The sequence below is a fragment of the Mastigoproctus giganteus genome, chromosome 7, assembly GCF_048544385.1.
Source record: "Mastigoproctus giganteus isolate SK-2022 chromosome 7, ASM4854438v1, whole genome shotgun sequence".
Lineage (NCBI taxonomy): Eukaryota > Metazoa > Arthropoda > Arachnida > Uropygi > Thelyphonidae > Mastigoproctus > Mastigoproctus giganteus.
Genome location: NC_143581.1, coordinates 191,650,798 through 191,671,851, shown reverse-complemented (window position 1 = coordinate 191,671,851; position 21,054 = coordinate 191,650,798). Strand labels below are relative to the sequence as shown.

Below are 21,054 nucleotides of genomic sequence, written 5' to 3'. Positions count from 1 at the left end.
TAAGAGCAACTGCTTGAGTTTCACCAACCTTTTTCAATGATTTATCCATAGATGGGTCACCAGTGCATCCATACTGGCGATCGTCGATCAGATGGAAGGTTTCTAGATAGTTTAAGAGCTGGCCGTTAATTGTTTTCTCCATTACTTTAGAAAGAGTAGAAGTAAGAATCAGGTCCTGGAGCTTTCTTAGCATCAAGATTCATCAAAATCCTTCTGACGGAAGAATCCAAAGAGGCATTGAATGGAGTGTACTGGGAATGGTGGGAGATGGTTTACCAAGATTATCAATACACGAGTTGGAAAAAAAAAAATAGGCAGCTAGCAAGTCAGCTTCATCTTTGGCTAGGCGCATCCGTAGCCAGGTGGGAAGGAGCAGCAGTGCGTAGCACACGCTTCTTGATTAGACCGGGGTTCGAGCCCGTCATCACCAAATACGGAGGATGACCACCATATTCCTGGAGCAATATGGCCTTAGTTGCTAATGCTCCTAAAAACCAAATAACAATAACAATTCATCTTTGGCTGAAGTGGCAATGGCAACAGAACCATCTGGTTTGGACAGAGGTGGGAAGAGAGACGGGCAAAAGTTACGGCTAATAGCTTTGGCAAGAAACCAGAATGCTCGACTACCATTTGGACGAACACGTTTTATACTTTTAGTCTGTTCGAAATCTAGTATGGTATGATTAATAACTGCTTTACAATTGTTGCGAGCTTTGGTGTAGGAAAAAAATGAACCGCGCCTCCGTAGCCAAGTGGGAAAGAGCAGCAGTGCGCAGCACACGCCTCTTGATTAGACCGGGGTTCGAGCCCGTCACCACCAAATACGGAGGATGTGGAAAGGTCAGGGAATGACCACTGCATATTCACGGAGCAATATGGCCTTAGTTGCTAATGCCCCTAAAAACCAAATAACAAACAGAAAATGAACCCTGGAGATTTGGAAACAAGCCAATTGCGATATGCAACATATCGTAATTGGCTTGCTTCTCTTGAACAGCCTTATCACATTTATTGGAAAACCAAGATTTAGATAAAGGACGAAATTTTAAGGTGGAGTGAGGAATAAAGGATTTCATCCCTACAAGAATAATTTTACCGGCACGATCTGAGCAAACGTTGACATCAGAAGTTTTGAAACAGTAGTCCTACCAAGGAAAAGAAATCTCGGAGATCATCCTATGTTGCATTCTTGTAATGCAAACAACACGGGGTTGGGAATGGCCACGCGAGAAAAGCTCCATTGGTGAAGAGACCATCATTAAGTTCTGATCTGAGATGCCTAAGGACCACTCACCTCTACCGTGTATTTAGAAAGTTTATTAATGTTTGTGATATAAATAACGCACTTTAGGCGTTTGTTCCTGCTATAGATATTTCTGATATGTGCAAACCGCAGACAATCGAAATCCACCACTCTCCTCGGATACAGATAATGTCTCCCCCATTTGGTTCGCTTTCCATTGCTGCTGTACACTTCAAAATTTTGAAGTTGTAAAAATACTGACGCCTCCCAACCACACCATGCTGAAAAATCGTGGTCATGTTGGTTTCCTACTGAGTCGTGTAAAATGCTTTTTATACACGCGTTGGGAATGTTCCCTTCCGCTGGGGATATATAGTTCAAGTGTCAATTTCGCATGAAGAATCAGTTAATTTGAATGTGACTTTCTGGTGTACATAATAAAGTGGACACTGGGTTCATATTAGGATTGGGAGTAAATGTCTTGTTTTTATCTTTTTTATTTATTTATTTTTTTGCTTCTTCCTTCTTTTTCTCTTTTCTTCTGTTTATGTGATACAAAATTAAACAATTCATCATTCTATTCGTTTTTGTATTTTCAATTCCATTATGAATAACAAGCACAGCAGAGATATTCCAACAGCAAGTGGATCAAAAGTTGAATATATCAATGTTTAAAACATCGAAAGTAGTAATCGACTTCGGCTGAAATTGTAGAATTCATTATGAATTCTGAAAACAAAAAAAAAAAAATGAGGAAAGTAATATTCGTATTGGTAACCATGAGTTGCCTATAGAAATAAACTAAGAAAATTTCTGTTTTTCGTTTAGATAAAACGATACACGAAAGGGTCCCTTATTGCTCTTATTTTTTTACGGTTTTTCCATCTGGTGTAATTACTTTCTACGGTTTCCTGTTTGATCCATGTCTCTATTTCCGTCTGATAATCCAAAAAGCCATCATTACGGCATAAAAAAAACATCTCCTATCATCCGTGCCTATAGATGACAGGCACTCGCTTACAGAGATGGAAAAAATCCATTAATTCAGTGTGCTACATACATCCTGGTGCATCAAGTAGTATGCCCCCCCCACCGTCACCACAACTCGCACACAAATGATCAAGCACGCTCGTATGACACTTCCTCTGCTAGCTTCCAGAATAAGAAAGATTTAGTTCAACTTCTGTGACATATTAGATAAGGTTTTCAAGAACAGAGTAAATACTGATTAACGCGCAAAGTGTTTGATCCACTTTCACGATCTTTTTTCTTTATTATTCCTCTACCCTATCTTACGTACGATAACTATTAATTATTTGGCTCATAATACATATTGATACGAAATTTTCATTGATTAATTTAAAGACAAACAGTGATAATGAAATTTTGCATGTTCTGATGAACGAGAATACTGGAAAAATAATTTAGGGAAGAAAAGATGTGAAGTGACGTTTTTATTTCTAACATGCTGATTATACTGTTGCTAAGCAACTCCAAAATGCTCATTCTTGCTCACAGATCAATCAAAATTTCGAAAGAGAGAGAGAGAGAGAGAGAGAAAAAAAAAAACAACAACAATTGACAATTTTGGTTTCTAACACGCGATTACACTGTTGCTAAGCGACAAATCATGATTCTCATTGTTAGGCACGAATTAATGGAGCCCGATAGTACTGTTTGCCAACAGAGGGTTGTTACTGGGCAACATGCATAATAACTATTATTACAAGAGACAAACAGAAAGATTTAGCTATACAGAAAGTAGCTCAAGTTCAGAGATAGCGCTGTAATTTTATTGAATTTTATAATTAATTCTATATTCACCAAATGGACCAGAATATGAGCCAGCTACAGACCTGGAAATTATCTAAGTTAGGGTTCTTACAAACATTATGCTTCAATAAAACTGTTTCTGTCGGTTGGAGTGCAGCTTTTGAGGCAGGCATCATACCTCATAGCTAGTAGTGAGTGACAGCATTTGTTTGAGAATCTGTGCCGGGATGACTTCATATCTTGGGAATTGGCCTATGTCTCTGCACAGCAAATTAATCATTTCCCCGAGCTAACGAATAATTTGGTGTCGCGATGATCCCATCCTACTGATTGCCCTGATAAAGCATGCAGCTATTCTGTATAAGCCTAGCTTTGATAACAATGGGTACTGGAAGAACGCTTAATCTCGAGCGAGTTCGCGTTCCCTTTTGTACGAAGCCGCACATAAAGCAACAAAGGAAATTAGCAAAGTATAATTCTCCGAAAATGGCTACGATCGAATGAATCAAAGGCGTGCCTAGTGAAACAAGAAGGGTGTGATGTCCTTAAATTATTAACCAAGGAATCTAAAAGTATATTTGTTCTTTGGAATGCTCTAAAGACTTCAAAGTAATATTAATAAACAAGTTTAGTTAAAATTATTTCGTCTATATTTTTTAAATTAAAATGAATATGAAATTGGAAAAAAAAATGACACGTAACACTACGCTCAATTTCTCGTTTCCAAAACATTTTTATCTATTTTTACTCGGTCAATCTAGCGGAATTAAAATGCCTTTGAATTTATTTTTCAAATTTATTTCAACTTATTAAAATGAAGGGAAAAAACCGAACTCTTTCTTTTCCAGGATCTCTACGACATCGACATACAAGTGGCTACGCGAAGGACTGATGCTCTGCTGAACTGTGTATATGCATATATGCGTAAGTACAAAATTTAACTATTCTGATGAAGCATTAATCTTTAATAATGTTACTTTTCATGGATGTACGGGCACAATGTAAGGAAGATGATGTTATTATAGAGACGCCATTTAGGAGGAGCAGTAATGACATCACGTGTATCTAAGGGCCATCAAGAATACTTTTCGGACAAAATACTTTTTTCTTTGTTTTTCTTTTTTTGTATTTTATTATAATCAAATATATCCTTACATCGGCATTCTAGAACGATTTAATTACTGAAAGCCAGATTTTTTTTCCCCTTTTTGCAGTCTTATAAGGAGATAGACGCGCAACGCGCAATTAAGAAATTAATAATGCATGCACAGCGCCTTCATTTACATCAGCGACTTTCACGGAACTTATGCTAATTTACAGGAAGCATTTTTGGATGTTTAGGAACTTTCAAAACTCTTGAGATACGCAAAACTTCTACGGGAACATTTCTATGCGTCAGATTTAAGAGCGATATGCTTAGTTCTGCTCGCTAAAGATAAATCTGCAAGCGATTAAAAAAAAAAAAAAAAAAAAAAAGACAGACCCAAGAGCAGCACGAAGCCAGCAATAACAGATATTAATTTAAGAATAAGGAGAGAGGAAAAAAAAAAACAAAACAAAACAAAAAAAAAACATACATATATGTACTTTTTTCCAGCGTAGTATCTTCAAGAGACACGAGAACATATTGGACCTATTTACAAATAAGGAAGCAGGGAGAAAAAGGTGGCCATTTGTAAACACTCTCAAATGTCTTAAAATGCCTTAAACAGCAGGTGATCTTTATTTTATCAAATATTTTTAAGGAATTTTAACAAAAAGTCTAATACGTCACCACAACAACCAAAGATGAGCAGCCGGTTATAAGCAGCGCTATTGAAAAACAGTTGTCAGGTTGGTGACATATTTATGGCTGACGTAACCATGGCAACTGCGTCTGCATTGGAATAAACTATTGTTAGAAAAGCTGATTCTGAGGTAGAGGTTTTTTTTTTTTTTATGTATAACTGGCCGGCCAAATTGGCTTCATGGTGCCATTTTTACTGGATTTACAGCTATAGTGGACTAAAGGGGAGGGGAGGTTAATTGTTCAGCTATTTTTATAAGGCAATCAAACAGCGACACGAAGTAGTGAGCTGAGCTGAGCTGATACAAACTTCTCTAATGGCAACAGCATATTATAGCTGATACCATACCTGGATTTAGATCTTTTTTTTTTTTCCCTATCCGTTATTTCCAGTTCTTCGATAAACTTATCTTATACAAGAATGCGGCTTTCACTTCTCTCAGTGGAGCTTTTTTGTTTTGTTTCAGATCGTGATACGTTAGCTCCTGGAAATTGTAAGATTTGGTCTGACATGAATCTTTTTTCTTTCTTTCTTTTTTTTTGTCGATTTCGTTCTTGTGACAATAAATCTTAGATTTTTTTGTTTAATTTAAATTTTTAATGTAAGGAATGTTTGCACCGAGAAAAAAGCATTCTTTTGTCTCAATCTTAAAACAACTGTAACTTCCCTCTAACTCGATGGTACTGTTCCTGTAGTGAATCCAGAAACACCGCCTATAACATAATTCAATGCATTGTTTGTACTGGTGTGGAGTTATCTTTACAAAAGTTAAACTGAAGTTTGATGCCAAGAAATAGAGATTAGGAAGCCTCCGAAAGTTCGAAATCTTGATCATCATGGGATTAGAGTTAAAGGAAAAATCCACCTTCAAGAAAATGGACAGAAATATTTTGCTACTACCTCTTTAAGCTTATTATTTTATTTATATCATTTCAGGCTATCCTAGGATTATAAATGAAATTTTATTTATAAATTATAGCTAAAAACCGATTTTGGAGCTACATATTACTGTATCTCAACAGAGAAATCTAGATAGCAGAAAATGTGGTTAAATATGTGTTAAGAAGTTAACAGGTTGTTGCTTGGAGTCCGTAATAACAAGGTACGCATAAGCACTACACATCCTCCCTCCATCACCCATTAGAATTAACTATCTTTTACTAAAGGAATGGAAAACATAAAAAACGTATTTTTTCGATATTCATAAGCAATATGAATATTTATGCTTTAATCAACAACGAAAAGAAAAAAAGAAAACAAGTACCATTTTGAATGCAAGATAGAGGTTTGTGCGACGAAAAGCTATCCAATTTAAGAGTAGGTTGTTAAAAAATGAAAAAGTTCCAGCATATAAAATAAGATTCGCTGCGTTATTCAAATATTCTCTCTGCAAATAATAAAATGATTTATTTTTCCCAAGGGATGTGACGTCATGAAAACGAAGTATCATAATCCATATTAATACGGCAATAAAAACCCTCCTACAAATACCTAAATAAATAAATCTCTAAATAAAAACTTCAGTGTAAGAAATTTGAACTGATAATATAACAGAAAAGATTAAAATCTAACGCACACTGCGTTACAATTAAATTTTGAATACGATTCTAGTTTTATTTTGTGGTGCAGTCGACGGGTTCTCTAACAGAGATTCGTTAAGAAAGAATTTTCTAACACATCGGATGACTAGAAAGCGAAGAAAGAAAGAAAGAAACATTGAAACAGCATGGTTTAGTGCAAACAGTCAAGCGTCCAATTCGCACTCAGACACCATGTTGTCTGTCATTTGCAATGTGGGTCCCTTGAGCCAGATGTATTTAGCTCCGTGGGTCTTGTTAGCGCATTCGATTCTAGCTTCATTCATCTCAGACGGCACTTTTCTCAGGGGACAGCGAAATCTATAGGTCCTGTAGTCTAGGCAACAGAATGTTATTGAAGGTGCTCTTTGGGATGGCAGCGAAACGAAATATTAGAAAATAATTGCAAAATTTCTCTCTCAGGGTAGGCAGGTGTGTGTGTGTGTGTGTGTGAGAGACAGAGAGAGATAAAAGTGGGACGCGAATAAACATACACACACCAGCTGATGCCACTTTTTAGAGGTATCGCTGACGCTTTTATTATGTTTTGGGTAAATTTTATTTAAAAAAGGGTTTTGGATTCTTTAAGTTACTTGTGAATAATGAAATATAAGTCTGTTTTCTCAATTATCGGGGGGCAAAAAAAATTATTTTATTATAAAAATACTGACCGAGACTTGTTCATAAAACAGAACAGATTTAACAATGTTCGAGAAACCTTAGACCCTGGTAGCCAAATATCAATTTCCGAACGTGCACACCATGGTGTCGCAACCAGACTTACAACAAATTGACTGCGTGGCAATAAAATATTCGAACCAACAGGCAGCAAAGCTATTTGGACAAAATAGTTATATATCCCTTGAGTCTGACGTTGTCAATTCGTATTAACTGTTGTACGAGGGGTTTCCGATAAGTAACACATTTTTGTTACTTATCGGAAACACATTTTAACACATTTGTAAGGTAACACATTTTTTTTCTTAATAATGGTGAAAGGAAATGAGATGAAACGCGGTGGACAGATAGACCCGTTAATAATATTCAAAAAGACCGCCAGTGCAGTGTTGCGGTACCGTCGCCTCACAGCAGATTCCAGTTGTAAAATAGTGGCTACTGTGCGAGTGTGATCCAAAACATGTGTTCCTGGAGTTATTCGCTTTTTGCAAGCAAAAGGATCTTCACCCAGTGATATTCACCGTGAACTGGTTGCTGTGTATGTCGAAAAGGTGATGACAGAGAAGCAGGTGTGTTTTTAGTGCAATGAATTTAAAGCGGGCCGTGTTGACATTGAAGATCAACATCATGGCCACAGTGTTCTGGGATCGCCAAGGCGTTCTGCTGGTGGATTTCTTACCGAGGGGAGGAACAATTAATGCACAGCTTTACTGGGCAACGTTGGAAAAACTGAAAGCCAACATTTGACACAAACGACCAGGACTTCTGACAAGCGGCGTGATTTTGTTGCACGACAACGCAACTCCACACACTATTCGTGAGTGGTTGCGCCGTAATCGTTGGGAAACTCTGTCACATCCCCCCTCCCTTTTCTTTTCAAAATTAGGTTTTACTCTTCTTATTTCTTAGCTATCTTTTTATTTTTCAGGTCCAATCTACAGATTTTCTGTTGTAAAACTATTTAGGTGGAGATGGGCTTTGCCTGGGAACCACCCTGACACAGTATACACACACACACACCCCTACAGCCCAGAATTAGCGCTTTCAGACTTCCATTTGTTCGGTCCTCTGAAAACACACCTTTCAGGAAAGCATTTCACCACGAATGAGGAAGTTAATCAGGCGGTGCGATGTTGATTACTGCATGTGGACACGGACCTCTTCAGTACTGGTATTGATAAACTGATCCATCGTTGAGACAAATGCATCAATAAAACTGGTGACTTTGTGGAGAAGTAGTACATGTTCACTTATTTCTTGGTGTGTAATTCAACTTTGTATCATTGAACATCATCGAGAGAAAATATGTTACCTTACTTTTCGGAAACCCCTCGTAGATAAATTATGGTTAGCAAAAATTCACAAAGGCTTTTATAAAATACCGTGGAGTCTATGCTTTCCGCTAAGGATTATTTCATGACAGGCATAAGTTACTACTGACTTCCAATGTTGGAAGCGTTCATTGCACTTCGTGGATGTATCCACAAATGCAATTAGATGATAACAAATATAATCAAAAAAGGTCACCGAAAAATCCCCGACAGATGGGAGGGGTGAAAAAAAAAAAAGCCAGATGAGGTTCAACATGTTTATTTGTATAATGCAAGTAGTAGTAGTGGTATGTGATTCAAGAAAGCAAGTGTATGAGCTTATGCAGCATCAGCCAAAAAAAAAAAAAAAAAAAAAAAAAAAATCACACCATTCCCTCCAAATGCCTGTCCAGTTCCTCCTTAAATTTATTCAACCTATCAACTTCCACAACGACAGATGGAAGTTTGTTCCAGCAATTAACCACCCGCTGGCTAAAGGCAAATTTCCGCACATCTATTCTACATCTGTCCTTTCTTAATTTGAATTTATGCCTCCTTAGGGTCGTAATCTGAACAAGTGGAAGGATGCCATCAGAATTCAGCGTGCTCAACCCATTCAAGGCCTTATACACCTCAATCAGATCACCGCGCAGGTGCCTAGTCTCCAACCACTGCAATTTGCAGAACTTAAGCCTCTCTTGGTAAGAGGATCCCTTCATTCCCATCAGCAATCTTGTTGCCCTTCTCTGTACACGCTCAAGTAAATCTACATCCTTCCTAAAATGAGGCCTCCAGACCTGTACGCAGCACTCAAGGCGTGGCCTGACCATTGCCTTATACAGAGGGACAATCAGCTCCTTTTCACTGCTAGCAAAATTCCTATATATCATTGACAAAACCCCATGACCTGCCCTGGCAGCCTGTCTGCATTGCTCAGAAAACTTCATATCTGCTTGCACAATTACTCCCAGGTCTTTTTCATTTTCTACAACCTTAAGTGTAGCAACACACAGTCGGTACATTTTTCTGGGGTTACTTCTACCGATATGCAGTACTTTGCATTTGTCAAGGTTAAACTTCAGTTGCTACTTCTTAGCCCATCTGCCCAAATTATCTAGATCCTGTTGCAGTAGCGCACTGCCATTACTGTCATTGACAACCCTGCCAACCTTTGTATCATCTGCAAACTTCGACATTAAGCCTGATATACCTTCATCAATATCATTGATAAATATAGAAAACAACAGTGGACCCAGAACCGAACCCTGTGCGGACTCCACTAATAACATTAGTCCAAGAAGAGCAGCACCCATTGATTACCACCCTCTGTCTTCTCCCACTTAACCATCCTTTTATCCATTGTAGCAACTTACCCTTAATACCATTCTGCTCCAATTTCGCATGTTCAGAAGTTGGCAGAAGGTTGGTAGTCGCAGTCCATTCTCAAGTGCAAAAGGTAACCACATTGTGGTTTTCATTCATGGCAGCAGTAAAATGTCGACAACCTAGCAGCGTACGAACATCACATCTTGTGTGCTATTGAAGCTTACATCTGAAAAGCTGTCATTGCTATAGAAAGCGTATGGTAGAGACTCGATAAACCAGCCCACTAGCCAAGGATATTCCTTAGCTGGGTCAACCATAGATTGGGAGAATATATATTTGTCCCGAAATGTTATCGATGACTCCGCTTAGATCACACCTTGCACGTATGTAATCAGCTAGAATCGACTTCTGGCCACTATACCCAAAAGGGGCGTGATTTTAAGAACTGCCCGTCAAAAGATCAGCCGCAGTTTGCGCAAACTGTAAGGTTGCTAAGGCTCCCCACCAGCACTCTATAAGGGACAACAACTGCCCAGTATACCAAAATATAAAATGCCTGTACTAACTACGAACAATATTGCTCAAAACAACCCGAGCCTGCAATACTGTGAGCACGGAGGCGCTCCAGGTTCTTACTGGATCCTTACCCCTGGATCTCGAAGTGATCAGATGCGGACTAGCATACTACATATCAAAAGGAATCTCTGTGACCTACTCGGGCTTTACGATTGAACCCACACACAATATAAAAATGGAAAAGGCTCGGCTCTTGGCACACTTAAAACAGGAATGGCAAAACAGGTGGACAGACTCAACCAAAGGAGAGGTGACACGACGCTTCATACCTGATGTAGACAGGTTTTTCCCAAAACTACCTGTATGGTTCCACCCAGGCCTATATGCCACCTACTTATTGACGGGTCACGGCCCCTTCAACGAGAAACTAACATCTCTGGGCCTCCTCCAAGACCCCAACTGTTCATGTGGCGAACCGGAAAGCTGGACCCGCCTCATGCACGAATGTACAAACTACGAGGACCTACGTGGAAATCTAATAACAAGATTGACCTATGTGCCGCGAGGCCAGGAGCATCATCTCTTGGACACAAGCGAAGAATATAAGAACCTCACCAGATTTGCACAGGAACTCTTTGCCAGAAGAAGAACCTGTTCTGCGATCAGGAACTAAGGGCACAGTATGCCTTGTAGCAGACATTAAACTTCCACAACACCGGACTATAAGCAGCACTAGACCACCCTTCCTGATGATGGAAACAGGATCAACGGACCAGACCCATCCGGGATGCAAAAGAGACACTCCACGAGACTACCCTGGTCGTGTATATAACCCATAAATGTGACTGACCTCAGCTTACCTGGATGGACACATAGCCAATGAATGACATCGGGAAACTGGTTCCGACTGCTTAGTTGGACCCATATCTTTTTCCCCACCTTGAACAGCAGATTTGCTGCCAGTGCGCCAACTGGCGACCGAGCTGGGCACTCTTTCCTGGCTTTCTTTCCACTCCACTTCCCTGGCAGGGGGGGGAGGTGCCTGTCCTATTGTCTCCTCCCTTCCTCGCCACCCCCATTTTCCCTTCTGGTGGGGCATGGGCATGCCCCACTGACACCTATTGGAGTCGCCTTCCCTATTGACTCCATATTTCTGTCTCTCCCCCCAGTCTTCAGTCTCCCTCCCTTACTCTATCTGTACACAAGCGATTGCCCTACACGTCCAAATTTAATCATGTCCAAATTACTGTTTGCCAATAGTTTCGGCCTTTCAAATCCTAGCGCTCTTAACGCCCCCCCACGCGAAGATCAAAAAAATTTTTTTTTTTTTTTTTTTTAGGTCCTAGCCACTGAAATCTCAGGAAATTAGGTGGCAGGACCTGCCAGAGTAATTAATTATAATGCTGATATACCTGGCCTGCCTCCACGGGGCTGAGTGTGGACAACTTTGGGCCTCAGCAGGGGTCCAGCGGCTAAATGGCCAGAAGAACAACGGTACATAGCACTATACATATACAATATCCACACACTTTTAAATCTCTGGCCTTTCCAGGGAACTGGCACACCTACAATGAAAGGAACGCGGAGATGGGGGAAACCCCTGGTGCCGCTTGACACTAAATACACTCTACCCTCTACTAACTACGTATTAACTATGACGCCCTCCGTCAAACCACATACCAGAGATTAAGATAACCTAACTAAATGCGCAAAGGACAAGGGTTGTTGCGGATTAACTGAAGGTCAAGATAGGGGAAAAACAAATAGAATAGACATAATTCTCCTCCAGGAACCCAACGTCCACTCCAGGGCTGTGGTGGGCTACCTCACGTCCTACAAGATTGTGCAAAGTACAACTGATCATCCATGGGCTGCTATCATCGTTAGAAACCCGGATATCACGACGACCAACATCACTCCACTTTGTTCCTCTACCAGTGCTTGTGCCCAAGTTAGTACCTCACTTGGAATGTTGTTTCTTCTCTCCTTCTACTGCCATCCTGGAAAAGACATCTCCGCAGCAACAGCCATTAGACAAACAGCTCTCCAGCTTCTCCCAGTGTGAGCAACTTGTGATAGGATTTGACTAACTGCCGCTCTGTGCTTTGGCACAACCAAACGCCGGATACAACGCAGCACGGAAATGATACAAAGCTTGAGGCCTTTCTTTCTTCGTACAAATCAAAAATCAAATTATTATATTAGTATTAGGGTTACCCGTAATTGATTACACAAACCCGTATTTGTGTCTGTAAATTGCGTATGTTCTCTGGTCGATTTGCCTGTTTTGTTGGACGAAAAAAACCCAGTTTCTGGGGGGGCAAAACGTTGCTATCGACGCCTCAGACCGACTAACTCAGCCACGGAGTGAAAAAAAGCCCACTAAAGTTCCTTCCGTCATCGATGGGATTCGAATCCGGACCTTTTTCACCCGGCGTTGGGAGGACTGTGACGATACCACAGTGCTACCGCGCAGACGCCTTTCTTCTTACATCTGTGTCTTCAAGTTATAAATCGAACGGGTCATCTCACCACCTACAGTGGTCTCCCTCTGGGAGAGCACCATAGAAGTAACTATCGCACCCCTGATATAGCCAATAAGCTGGCATACTGTACGGTTCAGAAATCTTGGACCACATCGGGCCACAGAGCGATTACCTTTTCGCTGGTCCGCTCAGTGGAACGGTAAACCCCAATACAAAGAAAGTTGATTGGCAGCGTTTCGAAGAGGAACTTTCAGTGCTGAGCCCCGTTTTAAAACCGAAGCCTAATAACTCAAGTCCATAATCTAATAACCCAAGCCACCCTATCAACAGCAAAGTATTTTCTTGCCATCATGATAGACTTCACTGGAGCCTTCGACCACCTGTGGTGGCTTAGCGTCCTGCGTAGACTCCGACTAGCAAACATCCCTATAAACCTGGTCAACATCCTAAAGTCACACTTTGCGACAGAAAGGTTCGGGTTCAAGTAATTAGAAAATTCAAGACCCTTTCAAGATCTGTCAGCCAGGGCTGCGCTCAGGGCTCGGTTCTGGGATCCTTCCTCTAGTCGATCATCTTGAACGAGTTCCTGGGGATGGACCTGGGCCTTTGCAGGCAACCTTGTCCTGCTGGTGGAAGCGGACACTACAGTTGTACTGTAACAAAGCGAACACTGCCTTGGATAAGCTTCAGGATTGGGGAGGTACGCACAACCTACTTATCTCTGGAGAAAAAACCAAATCCATACTCCAAAAAGGGAAGCTGCAGATACGCGAACTCCCGACCATAAAGCTTAACAATATACCAATCAGATTATACATGGATATTAAATACCTAGGAATCCATATCGACACTGGCCTCACCTTCCATTCCCATCTGAAATATCTATCGGCAAAAGTTCAAAAATATGCCGCCATGATCAGACGAGTTAGCAGAGCGGATTGGGGACTAAAACATAATGCCCTAACCCTCATATACAAGGCAGTCTACGTATCGATCGTCTGCTACGGCGCCTCTGTGTGGTATACCAAGGCTACCATGGCAAGAAACAAGCGAAAGTTAGACGAAATCCAGAAGTTTATGTTGCTCTCCATCTGCAGAGCATGCCGCACCGTTGGCACTACAAACCATCACTGGATGCCTTCCGTTTATACCTCGAGGTTGTTAGAAGAGGGCTATTCTCCCGGCTGAAGAAAGGAATCCCAACATAGTTGCTTGACCTACAGCTGGATCTAACAAACAACCTAAGACAGGAAAGAAGACGAATTACAAACAATCTTCTTGAACTTTGGCAACAAGCATGGGAAACTTCACCAAAGGGTGAGATCACAAGGCATTTCCTCCCAGATGTAAATATGATGCACCCCAAAGCCACTCCCTGGTATTCGCCTGGACTTCAGGCCACCTTCATAATTAATTACTGGCCATGGACCCTTCAAACAGAAACTGACAGCTATGGTGATAGAAAATGACCCCCTCGGCCACTGTGGCGAACAAGAATCATGGGCACATCTCATGTATGAGTGATCCACCTACAACGACAGCAAACTTAAATTTATGACAGAAATCCAAGGCAACCCCCGTGATCAAGATACTTTCTTCTTCTCAACGAGAACACCAACAAGGCCCTAATGAACTTTGCGCAAGCAGTATTTACTACCAAAAGGGACCAACTTGCCAAACTCGGAGCTAGACAACAAAATAATCCCTAAACACAGCCCCTGATCGGGGCAGAAGTTTTTACCTACAATGCACGTGCTAACCCATATAGGGTGGCATTTGCTGCCACTATCTTGGTGCGGGATTGCTGGAACTCTTGATTTCAAGATACAACTGCAAACCCACCAGGGGTAGGTACCGTATGGTGTGGGATTGCTGGCATTCCCTCGAGGGCGGGATACAGAGTGCTTTGGACTCTGGAGATCATACAGGGGCACCTGTCCCCTGTAACTTTTCATTCCATCCATAAACCTAAATTTCGCCTATTTAGGGTGGGCAATCTCCCCTATCTATTCACCCATGCTTTTTCCCTTCATTCTGACCGCTCTTGTCTTACCTAGTGCCTGTCTTGGACAATTTTTTTTTTACTTGGTCTCTGTCAGGAAGCTCAGGCGATCCTGGCAGAGACTAGCCAGAGCCAATCCCTAGTGACCTGGCCGCTTCCTCGTGGCTGTGAACAGTAACATGGGCTCCCATCAGGGGCCCTGCGGCCAAGTGCCAGAAAAACAACAGAACATTACATTACACTACACGAACCATACTTCTGGCATCTACAGAGTCTTTATTCAACACAAGAGAACAGATGGTGCAGATGTGGGAAACCACCGGTGGCACCTTACCCTCAACACTATGTAAACCAGCCAAGCGTACGAATGATAAAGTGTTTCCTTAAGGATCGTGAACGTATCGTCTATTTCTAGTTCATATCAGACAGGTACCGAAGAAAAAGCTATGCTTAGTAGTGGAAAATAATGCAAGAAAGCAAGCTTATACAGCATCAGCAAAAAAAAAAAAAAAAAGCCAACACTTCCATTTCCCATTTCACCTGTCCATCCCCTCTAACAGTTTGAATTTATTCAAACTGCCCACCTCTACAACACCAGATGGGAGTTTGTTTCAACAATCAACCACCCTCTCTCGCTGAATGTAAATTTACCTGAAACCATCCTTCCTCAATTAGAATTTATGTTCCTTCATGTCTGTAGACTGAGCAAGAGGAAGGATTCCTTCAGCATTGCGCTTACTCAATCCAGTAAAGGCTTTAAACACTTCAATCAGATCTCCTCGTAAGTGCCTAGTCTCGAAAAGCTGCAAATTGCAAAAAAACTTTCTTGGTAAGATAACCGTTTTGCTCCCCTCACCATGCCATTAGAAGAGAAATGGATTACGCGGCGGGACAACGCATCTGAATGTAGAATCATCATTTTGATTCGATATTACTACGCTAAACAAGGAAGAGCAATTTTAAAGTATTTTCCTTACTTAATACCATGGATATACGGAGTGATAGCTGCTACCACAAAAGCATTATATGGCTTCTGCGACTGTTTCAGAAATCTTGCAACCGCCAAAAAAAAAATAAAAAAAAATTTCTGCAAATGGACGCAAATCTTGGAAGTTCGGGGAAAAAAATCATTCCAAGAATTTATTTACTGTATATGATCTTACAAAGAGATACGAACACGATATCTACTGCATTATAAAAGGTGGTGTATTAGGGACATGCTGCATGAAATAGTAGTAGTAGTAGTAGTAGCAGCAGCAGTGGCATTTGATGCAAAAAAGCAAGTGTATGAGCTATGCAGCATCAGACAAAAAAAAAAAAAAAAAAAAAAAAAAAGATCACACCATTCCCTCCAAATGCCTGTCCAGTTCCTCCTTAAATTTATTCAACCTATCAACTTCCACAACGACAGATGGAAGTTTGTTCCAGCAAATAACAACCCGCTGGCTAAAGGCAAATTTCCGCACATCTAATCTACATCTGTCTTTTCTTAATTTGAATTTATGCCCCCTTAGGTTCGTAATCTAAACAAGTGGAAGGATCCCATTCAGAATTCAGCGTGCTCAACCCATTCAAGGCCTTATACAGCTCAATCAGATCACCGCGCAGGTGCCTAGTCTCCAGCCACTGCAATTTGCAGAACTTAAGCCTCTCTTGGTAAGAGGATCCCTTCATTCCCCTCACCAATCTTGTTGCCCTTCTCTGTACACGCTCAAGTAAATCTACATCCTTCCTAAAATGAGGCCTCCAGACCTGTACGCAGTACTGAAGGCGTGGCCTGACCATTGCCTTATACAGAGGGTCAATCACCTCCTTCTCCCTGCTAGCAAAATTCCTGTATATAAATGACAAAACCCCATGACCTGCCCTGGCAGCCTGTATGCATTGCTCAGAAAACTTCATATCTGACTGCACAATTACTCCCAGGTCTTTTTCATTTTCTACCACCTTAAGTGTAGTACCACACAGTTGGTACGTTTCTCTGGGGTTACTTCTACCCATATGCAGTACTTTTCATTTGTCAAGGTTAAACTTCAGTTGCCGCTTCTTAGCCCATCTGCCCAAATTATCTAGATCCTGTTGCAGTAGCACACTGCCATTACTGTCATTAATGTTGTTTTGTATATTTATCATTGATAAATATACAAAACAACAGTGGACCTAACACCGAACCCTGTGGGACTCCACTAATAACATTAGTCCACGAAGAGCAGCACCCATTGATTACCACCCTCTGTCTTCTCCCACTTAACCATCATTTTATCCATTGTAGCAACTTACCCTTAATACCATTCTGCTCCAATTTGTACAATAGTCTTCCATGCGCAACAGTGTCAAAAGCTTTCCTGAAATCCAAATATATGATATCAAAATTATTTTTTGCATCCAGTTCCTTTGTAACCACATCATAATATCCTATCAAATTTGTCAGACAAGACTTTATCTTAAAAAACCCATGCTGTGTCTGAATTATTGCTGCAGTCTTGTCTAGATGATCCTGCAATGCATCTTTAACCAGTGACTCCATTATTTTACTCGGAACAGAAGTTAAACTAACTGGTCTGTAATTACTCGTGTCACTCTTCGATCCCCCTTTGTGAATTGGGGATACATTTGCACATCTCCAATCCGTGGGAACCTCTCCTCAGTCCAAGGATGCTCTCATAATTATGGCTAAGGGTTTGCTTAGTTGCTTCGCCGCCTCCTTTAATATAACTGGATAGATCCCATCCACCCCAGGTGCTTTTCTTATGTTTAACTTCAACAATTTCTCCTCCACTTCGTTTTCAGTTATTACAAAATCATTAAGTATCCTGCTACAATTTGATAACCTTCTGCCATTTTCAAACCTTAATCATTCCTCATGTGTGAATGTAGAGGCAAAATACTCATTCAGTTTGTTTGCTATCTGAGCAGGATCATCAACAGTCGAACCATCGATGTCAAGTGGACCAAAAAATCACCCCTTCCTTTTAGAGTTTATATAAGTAAAGAAATCCTTGCTGTTTTTCTTAGCATCTTTTGCCAAGGATTTCTCGTAATCTGCCTTCGCCTGCCTAACCTACTTTGTGACCTGATTACAGACTAGCTTATATCTGCCATAGGCTTCTGAGTCGCTTGATAATTTATATGCATCCCATGCATTTTTCTTCTCTATTACGAGTCTCATTAGTTCATTAGATAACCATTTAGGCCTAAACCTTGAACAATATTTCTTAACAGGTATGAAACTTTTAGTAGCTTCCACGATTAATTCCTTGAATGCTTCCCACATTTCTATCATAAATTAAAACTGAACTACTTGAGAATTGCGTTTAAAGTTGACGGTAGTCTACAGTAGGCAATAGAAAATCAGCTCTACATGCTTGTAAATCCCACCCGTCAGTAAGCAAAAATCCAGCAGAAAGTTAAATTTGTGCTTTTCGCTGGGCTAAATGGCACTTCGTTTATCTCTGCGAAAGAAGAGAAAGGTGATGCACACGAACAAAAACAACTTCTCACAGCCAGTGTTCGTCCTCTAGAATATTTTGACAGCCTTCGAATTACAATGCAGCAAAGTCAGCAAAAAATGCAGTTCGTGAACATGAATTTGAAGCGTTCTCTTCAATGAACCCTTCAAATTGGATTTGAAAATGTTCCCATACAAGATTATAGTGCAGCATACATTTTCTGAAAATAAGACTTCATATAACTGCATGGGCAGAAGGGAGAAATGCAGTGTTACACAACCTCTGGTTTTCAGAAGAAGCTTATTTCCATTTGGACGGGACTCTGGACAACAGGACATAGGGTTTAGGGAAACAGAAGGTTCATGAGACAAAAAGTATCCCATTAACGTCATAGTTTAACCAGATCCTTTTCAACAAAACTGTTAACTTAGATTCCTGTATGTGCTTCTGAATGACTTTCTACTGCTGCTCATGTCATTACAAATAATGGTGAACGCCTTCAGAAACCTGTTCGGCAAAATGAAGGACATATCGAAACACACAGCAAAATAGATGTTTTCCAAGAATCTGAGCATGAAAATTCACTTTTGTAAAAATTAATAAATAAATCAGTTTATTAGGAATCATTTAAATGTGTCAACATTTCGTTGCCACCGTGTACATTAGTCTTCTACAGTGTCCTTCGCACTCTAGAAGCCATTCTTCGTTTGAAAAATCGTCTCTACTGGACATTTGAAGATCGTATTAGGAACGGGATCCTTCCACTTATGTGGAAAGCTGGTTGGTTATTTGGCTAATTTGTTGTCTTATGACGTGTTCTCATCTTAGATCATAATACAGTTTAAAAAGTCATATTCACGAATAATAGGTTACCACATCAACAATATATAAACAAAAGCTAGAGACAACGTACACAATAAAAAATACACAAGTATATATATATATATATAAAAAGAGTATATACTCTCTCTCTCTCTCTCGCTCTCTGGTTTTTGCTGAGATTGGAACCAAACATAGGTTAAATTTAACATTCGGCTACATATCAAAATTTATTTTGGTTATACTAAAAATGAAAGTATTTAACAGTAGTAAACTTGTTATTGGGAATACAGAAACGGTTATGCATGAGACATCCATTTCGAATTGCAAATCCCAGACGAAGTTTGTTTGTTATTTGGAGCATTAGCAACTAAGGCCATATTGCTCGGAATATGCGGTGGTCATTCCGTGACCTTTCCGCATTCTCCGTATTTGGTGGTCACGGGCTCGAACCCCGGTCTAATCAAGAAGCGTGTGCTACTCACTGCTGCTCCTGCCCACCTGGCCCAGACGAAATAGCGAAGGGATGAATGCATTTTTCATTTTCTCCCTAACTCTTTTCTATTCCTTTTTCACTTTGCTCTTTTATTTTCTTTCTTGCTTTTTATCATAGTTTAACTATAAGATTATACAAATTAGTAATTAACTAATAAAATTAGGATTTAACTCGTAAAAAACCTAGGCGAACCGGCTGCTTCTAATGCACCAAATTGTTAGTCAGCACCATTAGGCCTTAATGCCTGAAACGCATCCATACAAGCATACAAGTTATAAATATACGTATAATCTTTAACTGTTAACTATTGCAATAGCATTAACGTTACATATCAATAGCACCAATTTAAAATTAATAGTTTATTTCTTTATGGTAGCAAAAATATAAAATAAGAATTAATAAAGTATATATATAGTGGTATATAGAAAGTGTGAAGTAGAAGTTTGTTACTATTGAACCTACGGTATACTCGAGAAATGAACTAGAAGAAATGAACAAGAAATGTAGTGATATACAATAGGATAAAGTGACAAAATAAGATTATAAGATTTTCCACTACTTTATTTATTTACTTACTGCTGATATATGGTTTATTTCATATTCGCTCATTTGGTTTGCCATGCTACTGGCATTGAATTAACTATTTTATAATATATATATATATATATATATATATAATAGCAGTAAGTAAATAAGTAAAGTAGTGGCAATATTTAAAAATGAAAATTATATGTGATGATAATTGTTTATAGTTTTTATAAACTTCAAAATTTTCGAGACTGTCGTTGTCAGATGGTTTTAAAAGCGCCAAAACATTAACTTCGTGTACAAATAAAATCCGGATATTCAGTTAAAACGTGCCTAATTAGAATGATGTCACAAGACTCGCACATGGGGGAAAATGGTCAACAGCCCTTAATGTGGCAACACCTTCCTCGGATCTAAACTTCTAGACTGGGGCAGTGCAGTACAGGAAAATCGAGTCCCCACAAAACTGGGGGGGGGATAAATGTATTTTCCAACATGAGCCTGAGCAAAGTAAAAAGTAATCAGGTTGCTAGGATGTTCATAGGGTTCTGTCAATGATATACAGGAATTTTGCCAGCAGGAACAAGAGGTATAACGCGATGGTTAGGCCGCATCTTGAATGCTGCATACAATATGGAAACTTCATTTTAGGAAGGATGTGGAGCTGTTGGAATGGGTGCAGAGAAGAGCAATTTATTCTGGAGATTAATCAAGGATACAAAAGAGTACTCATGCCAAGGGACTACAGTTCTGCCAATTGCAGCGTCTGGAAGCTAGGCACCTGCAAGCGGAACCGAATGAAGTGTTTAAGGCCTTAAATGGATTGAGTAAATTAAATGCTGATAACATCCCAACTCCTGATGGGGCGACACACATAAGGAAACAAAATTAAATTGAAAAATAATGGTTCCAGGATAGATATGCGGAAATTTGCTTTTAGTCAGAGAATGATTGATTGCTGGAACAAACTTCCATCAGGTTTTGGTTTTTAAGCTTGCTTCCTTGCATTATTTTCCACTACTAATACTAATTGAAAGAGCGCGATTTTGTTGAATGAACAA

At 40.0% G+C, this 21,054-nt stretch overlaps 1 protein-coding gene across 1 annotated transcript in view; it reads left to right on the top strand.

Annotated features, from left to right (window-relative positions):
- Positions 1-21,054, top strand: part of LOC150083498 (putative G protein-coupled receptor CG31760) — a 397,647-nt gene that overhangs the window by 126,408 nt on the left and 250,185 nt on the right. Inside the window, exon 2 of the mRNA XM_090377319.1 lies at positions 3,868-3,943. The gene's annotated coding sequence lies outside the window, so the exon portion shown is untranslated. The remainder of the gene's footprint in view (positions 1-3,867; positions 3,944-21,054) is intronic.